General features: G+C 38.8%; 1 pseudogene; it reads left to right on the top strand.

Moving 5' to 3' along the window:
* The first annotated feature begins 13,273 nt into the window (after positions 1 to 13,273).
* Positions 13,274 to 13,827, top strand: LOC110924038 (annotated as a pseudogene).

Here is a 13,827-nt window from a genome sequence, read left to right as displayed (position 1 = left end):
GATATGGAACATCGAGAGGCTTCTGGTTGTGGATGCAGTGAAGGACAACAAAATCTTTCAACCCTACAACGCCACTACTGTCGTGGCGCTGGTTTAGCGAGTAGGTGAGGAGCCTGTGAATGTAGCGGTAAAGCGGGTCCCTCAGTTTGGTACTCTTGGTGCTACTAGGGTTGTAGATTCCTTCACCGATCTGAGCCCATGCAGCTTGACGTTCATTTGCATCCAAGTCTCGTAATCCCCCGGTATTCTCCTCATTTCCCGATTCCTCTTCACCGTATAGCCCTATTATAGATCCAAACTGTGCCATAGAGATCGAGTACCTTGTCCCTCTACACCGAAATGCAACCCCTTCATTGTCAAACGGGTCACACCTCAAGGTGAAATTAAAAGTACTGTAGAACTCCATGGTGCATTGATGCACCGACCGAAGCCTAGTGTTCAATGCAACCGCTAGTGGCCCTGTCACGATGTTGTTGAATCGGTCTAGCTGGTTCACCATGGTTAACAGGTCCGTGCATGCTCGCCTAGGATACTCCTCGGGTCTTGTTTGGAGTGTCTCATATCGTGCCCTAGCGTCGAGTTCGCTTGCGTTGAACCTTGTGAACTTTGACATCTGAAAGAATACACCAAAAGTTAGTACGAAACAAGGATATTTGGAGCGAAACTGCAAACCGTGGGCTGGACACGGCCCCGTGTTCAGTGGACACGGCCCCGTGTCCAGGCGTCTGTAACCCAAAAACTTCATTTTTCGTCCCGGTTTCGAAAACCTGAAAATTTTTAGCCCAATAGCAGCGGTTTCCCCCGAAAATGAAACCCTAAGTGTCATTTTTCCCAACACAACCCATTTACCCTTCCAATTTTGTCTTTTTCGGTTCAAAAACAAGGGTTTGGGGTTTTTGTGGGAAATCGAACGAATCTATCAACAATACATGTTTATTTACTTTCTACTACACTAATCTAAACTACTACTAACAGATTGCATCAAAAATTTGAAGTTCGATCCGGATGAACACGAAGAACCCTAGATTTTTCCCCAATTTTTGATGTTTTAACTACATGCAAGTAACTAATCTAACTACTAAAGATGATAGAATCATACCTTGATGTTGTTAAACGTGGTAGTGACGTCGGAAATCTGCGGAAAATCGCCTAGAACCAGAGCGTTTTCGGCAATACGGGGCGTGTGGAATGAGGTAACTGTTATGAAAAGAGGGTTTTATCCCGACAGTTGCCTCGACACGGCCCCGTGTCCAGCGGACACGGCCCCGTGCCGAGCAAAGTTTTTTTTTTTTAATTTTTTTTTCATGCTCGTGTGCATGCCCCTTTTTCCGAAAATGGTTAGAAGACTTACCGGTTTTTTACGTACACTTGCCTGTTCGTAACATGTCGGGTACGAGTTTATTCGTTAACTGTTTGAAGTGAGATCTCCTCTTCCTCATCTTCAATGGATCCTCGGTAGAGTTTTAGCCGTTGGCCATTGACTTTAAATGGTATCCCATTTCGAGTTTTAATTTCTACTGCACCGTGCGGAAAAACATGGGCGACGGAAAAAGGTCCTGACCATCTAGATTTTAGCTTACCAGGAAATAATCAAAGTCGTGATTTGAACAATAGAACCTGATCTCCTACCCGAAATTCATTAGACTTAATATATTTATCATGTAAATTTTTCATTCTTTCCTTATAAATTTCGGAGTTAGAATATGCATAATTCCTTAGTTCGTCTAATTCATTCATTTGACAGAATCGATTTTTACCGGCAGTTTCTAAATCTAAGTTCACATTTTTTTATTGCCCAGTAGGCTTTGTGAGCTATTTCTACTGGCAAGTGACAACTTTTTCCATAGACGAGCTTATATGGGGTTGTGCCTATAGTGGTTTTATAAGCGGTTCGAAAGGCCCATAAAGCATCGTCTAATTTGTCGGCCCATTCCTTTTTATTTAATCCTACGGTTTTTTCAAGTATTCGTTTTAAACCTCGATTAGTCACTTCGGTTTGCCCATTTGTTTGAGGGTGATATGCTGTTGAGACCCGGTGATAGACCCCATACCTTGTTAATATTTTTTCGAGTTGATGATTGCAAAAATGGGTTCCTCTATCACTTATCAAAGCTTTTGGTGTCCCGAAGCGAGAAAACAATTTTTTTAGAAATTTTACCACTACTCTTCCATCATTTGTTGGAAGAGCCTCGGCCTCCGCCCATTTAGACAAGTAATCGACTGCCACAAGTATATATTTGTTTCCTTTTGACGGCGGGAAAGGTCCCATGAAATCGAGTCCCCACACATCAAAGATTTCACAAACGAGAATGCCATTTTGAGGCATTTCGTTTTTGGTAGAAATATTACCTGATCTTTGGCAGGCATCACATGTCTTTACAAGGTTTTGTGCATCCTTGTAAATGGTTGGCCAATAAAACCCTGAATCAAATACCTTTCGTGCGGTACTTGCGGCACCATGATGTCCTCCGTATGGACCTTCATGACAATGACGGAGAATTCTTCATGCTTCATTACCATGGACACACCTTCGGATGAGCTGGTCGGCACACATTTTGAAAAGATAGGGGTCTTCCCAAAAGTAATGCTTTACATCAGCAAAGAATTTCTTTCTTTGATGATGTGGCCATCCTTTGGTGACTATACCGCTAGCTAAGTAATTAGCATAGTCGGCATACCATGGCTCTTGTCTACACTCCATCATCTCCAAGGATTCTGTCAATTTCTCATTGATTTGCTCGTCCCTGGTCGTTTCCAAAGCTGGGTCTTCTAGGCGTGAGAGATGATCTGCAGCAGTGTTTTCTGCTCCTCTTTTGTCCTTGATTTCGATGTCGAATTCTTGGAGGAGTAGAATCCATCTGATCAAACGGGGTTTTGTGTCTTGTTTCTTGAAAAGGTACCTGATGGCTGCATGGTCTGTATAGACTACAGTTTTAGAAAGAACAAGGTAAGAACGGAATTTATCAAAAGCAAACACCACTGCTAGTAATTCTTTTTCTGTAGTTGTATAATTTTCTTGTGCATCATTAAGCGTTTTACTAGCATAATAGATTGGGTGAAAATGCTTTTCTTTTCTTTGTCCCAAGACTGCTCCAACAGCAAAGTCACTTGCATCACACATGATTTCGAAAGGAAATTTCCAATCGGGTGCTATCATGATGGGTGCATTGACTAGCATTTCTTTAAGGGTTAGAAATGCTTGATTGCATTCCTTGTCAAAGATGAAGGGTGCATCTTTTTCAAGTAATTTTGTTAGAGGTCTTGAAATTTTTGAAAAGTCCTTGATAAACCTTCTATAAAATCCGGCATGCCCTAAGAAACTTCTGATTGCTCTTACGGAGGATGGTGGAGGTAATCGAGAAATAGTTTCTATTTTTGCTCGATCAACTTCCATTCCTTCGCTTGAGATTTTGTGACCGAGTACTATTCCCTCTGTTACCATGAAATGGCATTTTTCCCAGTTAAGGGCGAGGTTAGTTTCCTCACATCGGGATAGCATTCGTTCAAGATTATCGAGGCATTGGTCATATGAATCTCCAAAGATGGAAAAGTCGTCCATGAAGACTTCCATTGTCTTTTCTATCATATCATGGAAAATGGCCACCATACAACGTTGGAATGTTGCAGGCGCATTACATAGACCAAATGGCATGCGTCGATATGCGAAAGTTCCGTAGGGACATGTGAAAGTTGTTTTCTCTTGGTCTTCTGGTGCTATCGGTATTTGAAAGTAACCTGAAAAACCATCTAAGAAACAATAAAATTTATGACCGGATAGTCGTTCTAACATTTGATCAATGAAGGGTAAAGGAAAGTGGTCTTTCCTTGTCGCTTCATTTAATCGCCTATAATCTATACAAACTCTCCATCCTTTGACGGTTCTCGTTGGTAGTAATTCATTTTTTCTCATTAGTTATTACCGTCATACCTCCTTTCTTTGGGACTACTTGGACGGGACTTACCCACGGACTATCGGAGATAGGGTAGATTAGTCCGGCGTCAAGCAGCTTGATGACTTCATTTTTAACCACTTCTTGAACATTGGGATTCACTCTTCGTTGTGGTTGAATTACTGTCTTGTAGTCATCATTCATTAAAATTTTGTGCGTGCACATGGAAGGGCTTATTCCTTTAATATCTACAAGCTTCCAAGCGATCGCGTTTTTGTGTTTTTTAAGCCGATTAACTAACTTCTCTTTTTCAATGTTACTTAATTTGGAAGAAATAATTACAGGTAAACTACCATCCTTGCCTAGGAAAGCATATTCCAAACCTTTAGGAAGTTCTTTGAGCTCAATGGGCGGGTCTTTAGAAGACACCGTATTTTGTGGCTCATCTAGATTAAGAACCTTAAAGGTTTGTTCTATGGCAATCTCTTCCTCGACAAAGTGGTCATCTTCTTTAGTTGTATCAGGTGGTTCAGCTTCATCTTCAATTAGGGGGTCATTATTGCCAAAAGGATATTTCATTGAACGCTCAAGATCTATGCTCCTTTTGAATGCCCCTAATTGAAGAGGTAGATTGTTGAATTTCCGGTTTCAATGCTTTATGAGTTTGTACAAAAGGTTTTCCCAAGACTAGAGGGGCGTCATCAAGGATGACGAAGTCGGTTGGGATTACCAATTGATTTGTGTGAACCAAAACATCTTCAACTACACCGATTGATCTTATCACTTTTCGATCGGATAGAAAAATGGGTATTTGAAGTGGAGTAAAATCACTAATACTTAATTTTTCAAAAATGTAGTTGGGCATTATGTTAACACAAAGATCTTTATCAATGGTGATATTACTAATAAATGAATTTTGAAAGAAACATGGAACCGGTGTAATGCTAATTTCAAAAGGGTCTTCTTTTATTAGCGAAGTTTGATCATGGGTTAACTTAACACTTACTAATTCTTTGATTTTAGCACTAGTGTTTAACTCTTTTAAAAACTTTGCATGAGGGGTTACTAAACAATGATTTTCTAAAGTAGGTGACAAGAGGTTAATTTCTTCAAAATTAGACTCTTCATGAATTTTAACATTTTCGGACTCACCTTTTTCGTTGCTTAACTCATGTGTCGGTTTTTCACTTTCTTGTTCTTCCATTTTTACATTTTCAACTATCTCTACGTTATTGTTACTGTTTAACTCTTCTCTTGCGCGGGATTCCTCTTCCCTTGCGCGAGATTCTTTCATGTAACGTTCGATAGTTTTAATGTGTTCTAATATCCTATTGGTCACTTCGGTGAGAGAAAAAGAATTGGGATCCTCAAAGCTCGAATCCGGTTGTTCGATCCTTGGCTCCTCATAGTACTCATATGAAGTAGATGGTTCATACCATTGTTCTTCATTTTAAGTATATGATGGATAAGGGTCAAAACTTGGTTCTTCATAGTACTCATATGAGGTGGGTTGTTCATGCCATGGTTCCTCATAATAAGAGTATGAAGGTGGTGGCTCATATCTTGAATCTTCAAAGTATGAGTATGAAGGCTCATACCTTGGTTCATCAAAATATGAGTATGAGGGAGGAGGTTCATACCTTTGGTCTTCATAAGATGTGTATGAAGTTGATGGCTTGTACCTAGGCTCCTCATAATAATTGTATGAATCGGATGGTTGATATGAAGTATTATATTGAACCGAGCGTGCGTTACGACAATTAGTGCAATAATTACCCCTATAATCATCCTCATCGTAGGTGTAGTCGTAACCTCTTGAGTATTGATCCATAAGAATCACTCAACAGACCACAACTGAGTCTTGGGACCAGAAAACAAAAATAAGGACGGAAACAGAAGCTGGACACGGCCCCGTGTTGGGTGAACACGGCCCCGTGTTCAGGGTCTGTATCTGGGCGTTTTAATTAAAGTTACTGGTCACGTTGGACACGGGGGCGTGTTCAATGGACACGGCCCCGTATTCAGACTCTGTATCTGGGTATCTAACTAAAAATATGCAGCACGGGGGCGTGTTCAGCGAGCACGGCCCCGTGTTTAGGCTACTGTAAATGCAAACTAAACTAAAATGCAGAAAAATGTGCGCGCGTTTTAAAAAGGTTTAGAAAAACTGATTAGGCCGTTGATTTTAGGCTTTCTTAAAATCCTTATGTCCCCGGCAACGGCGCCAAAAACTTGATGTGTGTTGGTGTGTATATAATTTAGATATATAATTAAGCCCTTTTTACACCTTTAGCCAAGTTTTAAATTTATAAAACACGATATTTACTAACACTAAACACACATATGGGCAAGTGCACCCATCGTGGACGTAGTATAGTGTTGGTAAGATACCGAGGTCGTCCAAGGACACGAGAGCTTTTAATACCGGTTTATCCTCAACTTCTAATCAAATCAAAAAGTGAGAAAAATGTTGTTAAACTAAGAAAATAAAAACTAACTAAATGCTGAAAAATAAAAATAAAATAAAACAGATAGACAAGATGAATCACTTGGATCCGACTCGTGTATTAGTATAACCTTTGATTATTTTCGCACTTTTGCACTTGTTTAAGAGATTATCTTAGTTATTGTAGTAGGCCCCTCTTTTGAAGGCGACGTTACCCTCAACCCAGTAGTTTGAGTCAACAAGGATACAATCCTAAAGGGTCGGATTATTGGAAGATAATGAATTAAGTTATTAATGCAAATTATGGTAGGCCCCGCTTTTGGCCGTGACGTTACCCTCGGCTAAGTAGTCTGAGTCAGCAGGGATACAGTCCTAAATAGCCGGGTTATAGTATTAATAGTAGTTAACTTATGAGGGGGTCAAAGAGTTTGGATCCCCACCATCCAATACCTATGGGCATTGAAGGAGATCCTACTAAATTTCACCCAGGTCCCAAGCAGGACCTCTAAACGCTGAACAAGGGCAAGACCCTTACCAAACCGTTCCCTTAACCCCCGACCAGGTAGCCAACATACCTCCATATAGACCGTGGAGATATGAATGGTGAAAATCTTTTATTTTATATAGACAGTAAAATAATGCCAAGACACCACGGACAAACGACAAGGAAAGATCACCTTCAACATAAGTAACTAGTTATTAAAGTCATTAATACAAAACCAAATAAAAAGTGCAAAAGATTAAAAATAAAAAGTATTATACTAAACACTTGTCTTCACCAAGTGATGTAAGAGACTTAGGCAAACATGGCCTTGATTGTCAAGAACTCTTATGATCAATCTTGGATCCCGAGACAACTCACACACTCTATGATGGACAATGGATGATGGTGGTGGATGATGGTGTTATGGTGGTGGTGGGTGGTGGATGGAGTGTGAGAGAGGTGGTGTGCCAAGGGATGAGATGGAATGAAACCAAGCACCCCTATTTATAGGCTGAACAGAAGGCTGGGCACGGCCCCGTGTCCGCTGGACACGCCCCCGTGCCCGTCTGACAGTCTCTCTCCTCATTAATTGTAATTCGCAATTACAATTAATGCGCCTGCTGTACTTTCACCACGCCCCCGTGCTCACTGGACACGGCCCCGTGGTGGGTAATGGAAGCTTCTACAAGTTTGTCTTTTATGCTGCTTCTTGGGCACGGCCCCGTGCTGGCTGAGCACGGGGCGTGTTCAGGCTTCTGTTTTCTCTTCTTTGCTTTGGAGGATGCCGTTGAGGGTCCGGGCAGTCTACTTTTATTCCTTTTCTTGTATTTATGCTAGAATTAGTTGTCTTTTTGCTTCTTTTGTGAATTTGAGCTCATTTCATCCTGAAAATACAAAAGGAAGACAAAAACACTCTTTTTCCAACATTAGTACTTAAAAAGGGTTAGTTTTATGCCTTAATTGATGTGATTTATATGTTGCATTTTACACACATCAGTAATCACGATGGTTATAGTCCCTAGTGACTATACCTACTGATTACCACGTTATCTAGGCTCAGTGACGAGTCGTAGTTTCGGCCAAAATGCGTTTTCTCGCGTATTTTGTAACCAAACTACTCTAGGGTATCAAAACCGTTTGTTTTGATACCAAACCTGTTTTCTAACTTTACTAAACATGTTCTAGCATGTTTAGCTCGTCGCTTTTAGAATTGTGCTTGTTTAGGGTCGTAAAGGTAAGCGATCTAATCAATCGCTTATACTTTCGAACCCGACCCATTTGGTCGATCATTAGGATCCGACCAAACACTTTAGGTGACCATAGTTGTATAGGGAATAACCTTCCGAGGTTATACCTTATGGTCACATCGTTTAAGTAGTTGTGTGATAGGTAGTTTATATGCCTTAGGTAAATTACCAAAATGCCCTTTTTACGCATAAATTCATTTTAAGCATATGTAACTTAATTTTTGACATCTAGCAACAATATTAGACATGTTAAGGCATATAATACTTGTCATAGGACTAGTTAGGCTTTCCGAACGCGTTTTACGCGAACGACGCGTTAAAGTAGCGTAAGCTACCTAAACGGGTCGTAATGGGTCGTAAGCACTTAGGTTAGGTTTCATTTTAGTATGTAGGCTTTGTTAGACCATAACATATGAGTTCCAATACTCATTTGGTTTACGAAACCTCGTGCTATCCGATCCCCCGATTTAGGTCCGGTTATTAATGTAGTTACCTATATTAGGTGCCGTTTAATTCCGTGATCTTCTAGCATTGCTTGGTGGTTATCCTAGGACTTCTAAGCAATCTCACGTGAGTACATAATCCCCTCTTTTACTGTTTTCCAAACATTTTGGGGTGGAACACATGTGCCTACTTGTTACTTTCATGATTTCATGCTTTTATATCATATACTTGCTATGTTCACTAGTACACTATTAGTACATGATTTTATTACGTTTTTGCTATGTATGCCCATTGTGTGCATATTTAGTACATAGTTTTACATAACATTTCATACTATGTATGTTTATCATACTTAGTACATTTTACATCACATGCTATGTATGCCCATTGTGTGCATATTTAGTACATCGTTTTACATAACATTTCATACTATGTATGTTCATCATACTTAGTACATTTTACATCACATGCTATGTATGCCCATTGTGTGCATACTTAGTACATCGTTTTACATAACATTTCATACTATGTATGTTCATCATACTTAGTACATTTTACATCACATGCTATGTATGCCCATTGTGTGCATACTTAGTACATCGTTTTACATAACATTTTATACTTTGTACCATGCTATGTATGTCCATTTGTCGCATACTTAGTACATTGTTTGTGCATTTTTACCTATGGTTTAGTTGATACATATTTCACTTGCCATACATGACATTTTATTTACACATTACTTGATTGACATTTGACATAGACATTTGACAAATGGTTTAGACATGGGCAATTTACATTGGTGGTTTATTTGGGTAAGTGATTTAAGTAACGAGATGTGTGTAATATGATACAAGCATGGTGGATACGCCGCTGGTACTTCCTATATATAAGTGCCTGTATTATATTACATGTCGTAGCGTTATTTAAATCATTCAATTTGGACTTATACATTTTTACATAAATAACATATTTTTCACAAGACATTGTTTTACAAAACAGTTTGTTTTATACAAACTCATTTTTACTTGGTTATTCATTTAACCTTACATCATTTTTTTTAACTATACATATCTATCATCAATTTTCAAACGTTTTATAAAAACAAACACTTCAACTGGATTCATGACAAGTTTTTGTTAAACATTTTCTTAAACCTAAGTCATGAATCCTATTTTTCATAAAACCTATGTACTCGCCGGCATTTTTATGCTGACGTACTTTCACATGTGTTTCAGGTACAATAGTTGATGATATTTGATGATGATATTGATGCACGCTCACATAGGATTGGACGAGGCCTTAGTGACATTAAAAGATGCAAGACTAGTTAATTTTGTTATGTTTCTTTATTGTTAAGACATTGTAACTCATTTAATTCAATAAAACGAAATTTGTTTAATCCATGGTTGTGAAACAATTGTTCTGTTACAACACTCCCCGACGTTTCCGCCACGTTTTGTTGTTTTACGTGGTCGGGGTGTGACAGTGTAAGTCATTATTCCATCCTTATTAAAACTGTTGTGATATTAGAAAACGTATGATATTATATGTTAGTTTATGTTTTCCCCAAAAGGCATATGACATCCTAACACTATTAGATTACCTGTAACGCAGGGAGACGGTATTGAAGCTACAGCTGATGGTAACCAAATAGAATACTTTGACAAAATAAAAGGTTGCAATCATGCTACAAGGTTACTGGATATGTCTGCACCAAGCCTCGAGACTACATGGCTACTATAAACCACCCAGCATCGCTTGTAATAGGTAAGAAAGCAAAGTTCGTTCCCATAGAAAGCGCATATATACCAAACATATACTTCGGCTTTGCGAGCTACGAGATGCTAGGGGGTCACATCAAAGTTAACAGATTGCTAAATGGTACACGTATACTATGATCAATAGTTATAGAAAATACGTTCATAATTTATATACTAAGCCCTAAAGATTTAAATAATTGTAGATTTCATAGGCCGTGTGGACCGCAATTATCTCCAACCAACGAGTTAGATTTCAGCAGTTAGGAAGGTTGTGCTACGCGACGAGCGGTAAGTGTGTGACAAATCTCATAAATGATAATAAATTATTAACAATTATGGTTATGAATACATCTTCTGTTATACAGTCGAAACAAGGTTGAGATCACTCTTTGGCCGAGTATGTTATATCTAATCGGTGATCATGTTGGATCAGACTACTATGGTATGTTTCCTGAAAAATAAAATACTTCCTACTGAAACAGATTTACCAAAGCAGTTTACATATATCAGACACTAAAAATATTATTTATAGGTTCGATTCAACTCGAGGCAACATATTTGACAACAGTTGCTATCAACCCGGAAATGCCACAAACTATCGAGTATACAAAGAGGTAAGAACATATAGACATATAAATACCTATTACTTGAATCATACAAAATTACATGTAACTTCCTCACATTTCCTACATTTGGAAAACAACTAGGCTTAAGGACCTACCACCTGTTGATCCCAATGACGAAGACGATCCGATAATTACTGTTCGTGAGTTGACGATTCCTGACATCGATGGGAAAAAGGTACTAAGGCATCACATGTAAACAATAAGCATAACGATGTAAATAAAACTGTCAGGTTCTTTAATAGAATATAAATTATGCATTGTCATGTTCAACACGTATTTTCATGGAAAAAAAACTTAAAGCAGTGAGGATTTAAGGGAACAATGGCTGGTAAAACATACCTACACTGTCTATTTTAGATAGAAAAAACGGGCTGTCACTAACGTCACCTACATTAAGAAACCTTCCTAACGAGGTTAAGTTACTTAAATCATATATCAATATGTTATGTTGTTAGTAACGCTTTTTTCATACAGACAGCTAACATGTTCTTACGCGATGATCAAACATAGCACTCTAAAAGATTCAGGTGTCTCGCACAGATAGAGAAATTTGACTTGTCCGTGGATGGTTTTATGTACACTGTTCAACCTGCGACAAAACGGTTTATCCGGAGGAAGCTGGGTCATTGAAGTTTGTTTGCAAGGATGATGAAGACATAACACCCAAGTTCTTGTAAGTATCACACATGCATAGGTGAATTTTTATAACCAGTGTTAACAACCATTTTTCTTTTCAGGTACTCTGTTAATGCGATAATTACGGATGAAACAACACCAACTGAAGTCATGTTTTTCAATGAGGGAATGACTGCCCTCCTGAAAACAAGCTGTGAGGATTTGATCTTGAAACATGGCTACACTGATCTCAAATCACCGCCACAACAGATTTCTGACGTTATAGGGATTAGGAAAATAATGCATATCTCTATTAGAAGGGAAGGTCATATCGTAGTCACCAACGTTACAGATCTCGCTGAGACAAATGATGCTCAGGGAAGCAGTGTAGGAACTCTAGCATCAGCAGTGCCTCCAACAACTCCAGACCCAAAAGTTAACATCAATAAACGTTCTCATGCCGATTCACCAGGTAAGGAAAATGCGCTTTAGTAGTATACACCCACACTGAATAGGTTATGTTTAAACTGATAAATCCGACTCTGAATTCCATCATATACAGCCCAATAATGCTTTCTCTCAAACAATAAGAATAGTTTACTAACAATAGTCAACATGTGCGCAGATGTTGGCCCTGCAACTAAGGCACTTCAGGTAGGATGAATAAGTTGGTGACCAGTTTTTTTGGGTAGCTGCTAATGATGACGTAACAGCAGCGTGAAGCCATGGAAGAAGATGTTACAACTCAAGAAACATGTTTTTGGTACAAGCTAGGGAACTAGCAGATGATGTGTTAGTCACTTAACTTGTATGTCAACCCAATTAGCTACATGAACACACCTTTTGTAGATGTTATGTATGTAGTATGATCGCTGTAAAACAAACTAAACTTCTTCATATAAATAAATAATGGCTTCTGTTATGAAATCATGTGTTCATCTCCAGCTTTTAAGTAAAAATATAAGTTGCTTTAATTTTGAAATTCTGGTGTTCATGATGGTGCTTTTTTGTATTTGGGTGATCATCAGTTAATTCTTCTTAGAGTTATAAAATTGGCTTGAAAAACACAAATAGTTGATTTACAGTTTACTTTTTGTACTAAAGAGAGGAATGAATGTATCTTAGTAGTGTTAATATTCAGTTATGTTTCATTATCCTATTACTCACATGCATTCATGGTTTGGTTTGGCTGGTTTTAACACTAATTCTGGGCTAGATGGCTAACTAGAGTTCCAAAATCCGCTTCAATTTGATGGTTCCAACAAGTTTTAAATTTCAAATTTGTTAGTTTACATTAAATTTCTAAGGAAGATAAAGGTGGTCCATGAAAATTAGAAATATGCATAATGCATATTCCAAGAAAGAATAGATTCTCGAAATGTAGAGGTTTTCTTTAGTGTTTTTCTGATCCCGAATGGAGAAAGAATTTGTTATGCTCTTATGTTAAAGAAACCATGAAAGCAGCCCATAGTGTAGGCAGTTGGAACGGTTTTAACGGGTTAAGATGTCGTGCTGGAGATGGTGGCAGTTCAAGATCTTCATCGTTATCTTTATGATCATCATCGTCGTCAGCATCACCATCGTTTGTTAACAGTTTGCCTTATTTTCTTGAAACTTGCACACCACATAGCCAACTTTTACAACCCATTGAGCCAAGATTCCCGAATCTTACGCTTCTTTTCACCAAACCCAAGGGTGCGACCGCCGGTCGCATCCTTGGGTTCAGACTTCTGGCTGAGAGCTATGAAAACTCAGTCAATGAAGTACACTGGGAGACGAATTGCCGATACCGACCTTAAATAGACTTCAGTTTGTTCACCATGGAAGCTTTTTAGAGGGGTAAGACAGAGACATTGGGGAAAATGGGTAGCGGAAATCCGGTTACCAAGAAACCGGACACGTGTCTGGCTTGGGACATTTGATACAACAAAAGAAGCTGCTTTTGCAGATGATACAGCTGCTTATTTTTTGAGGGGTAATTATGCACATTTAAAATTTCCAAATTTAAAGCACCAGTTAAAGGCTAATTCAGGAAATGGTCACACTGCAGCTCTTCTTAAAGCAAAGTTGCAAGCTTTATCATCTAATAAGAAAGGTAATGAATCTAATGATCTGTCACCAACACCCACAGAAATTGGTTTAACGACAGTAACACGTACGGGTCAAGTTTTAGATAACGAAAAAACAAGAAACCGACAGAAGTAGAGGAAGCGGATGGTGTCGAGGGTGTTCAGTTGAGCCGAACGCCGTCGTTGGACATGGATATGATCTGGGTACACGAGTATTCATCTTGTGAGAACTCAATCACTTAA

Source organism: Helianthus annuus, chromosome 17 (assembly GCF_002127325.2).
Source record: "Helianthus annuus cultivar XRQ/B chromosome 17, HanXRQr2.0-SUNRISE, whole genome shotgun sequence".
NCBI classification, from domain to species: domain Eukaryota; kingdom Viridiplantae; phylum Streptophyta; class Magnoliopsida; order Asterales; family Asteraceae; genus Helianthus; species Helianthus annuus.
This window is presented reverse-complemented; position numbering and strand designations above follow the sequence as displayed.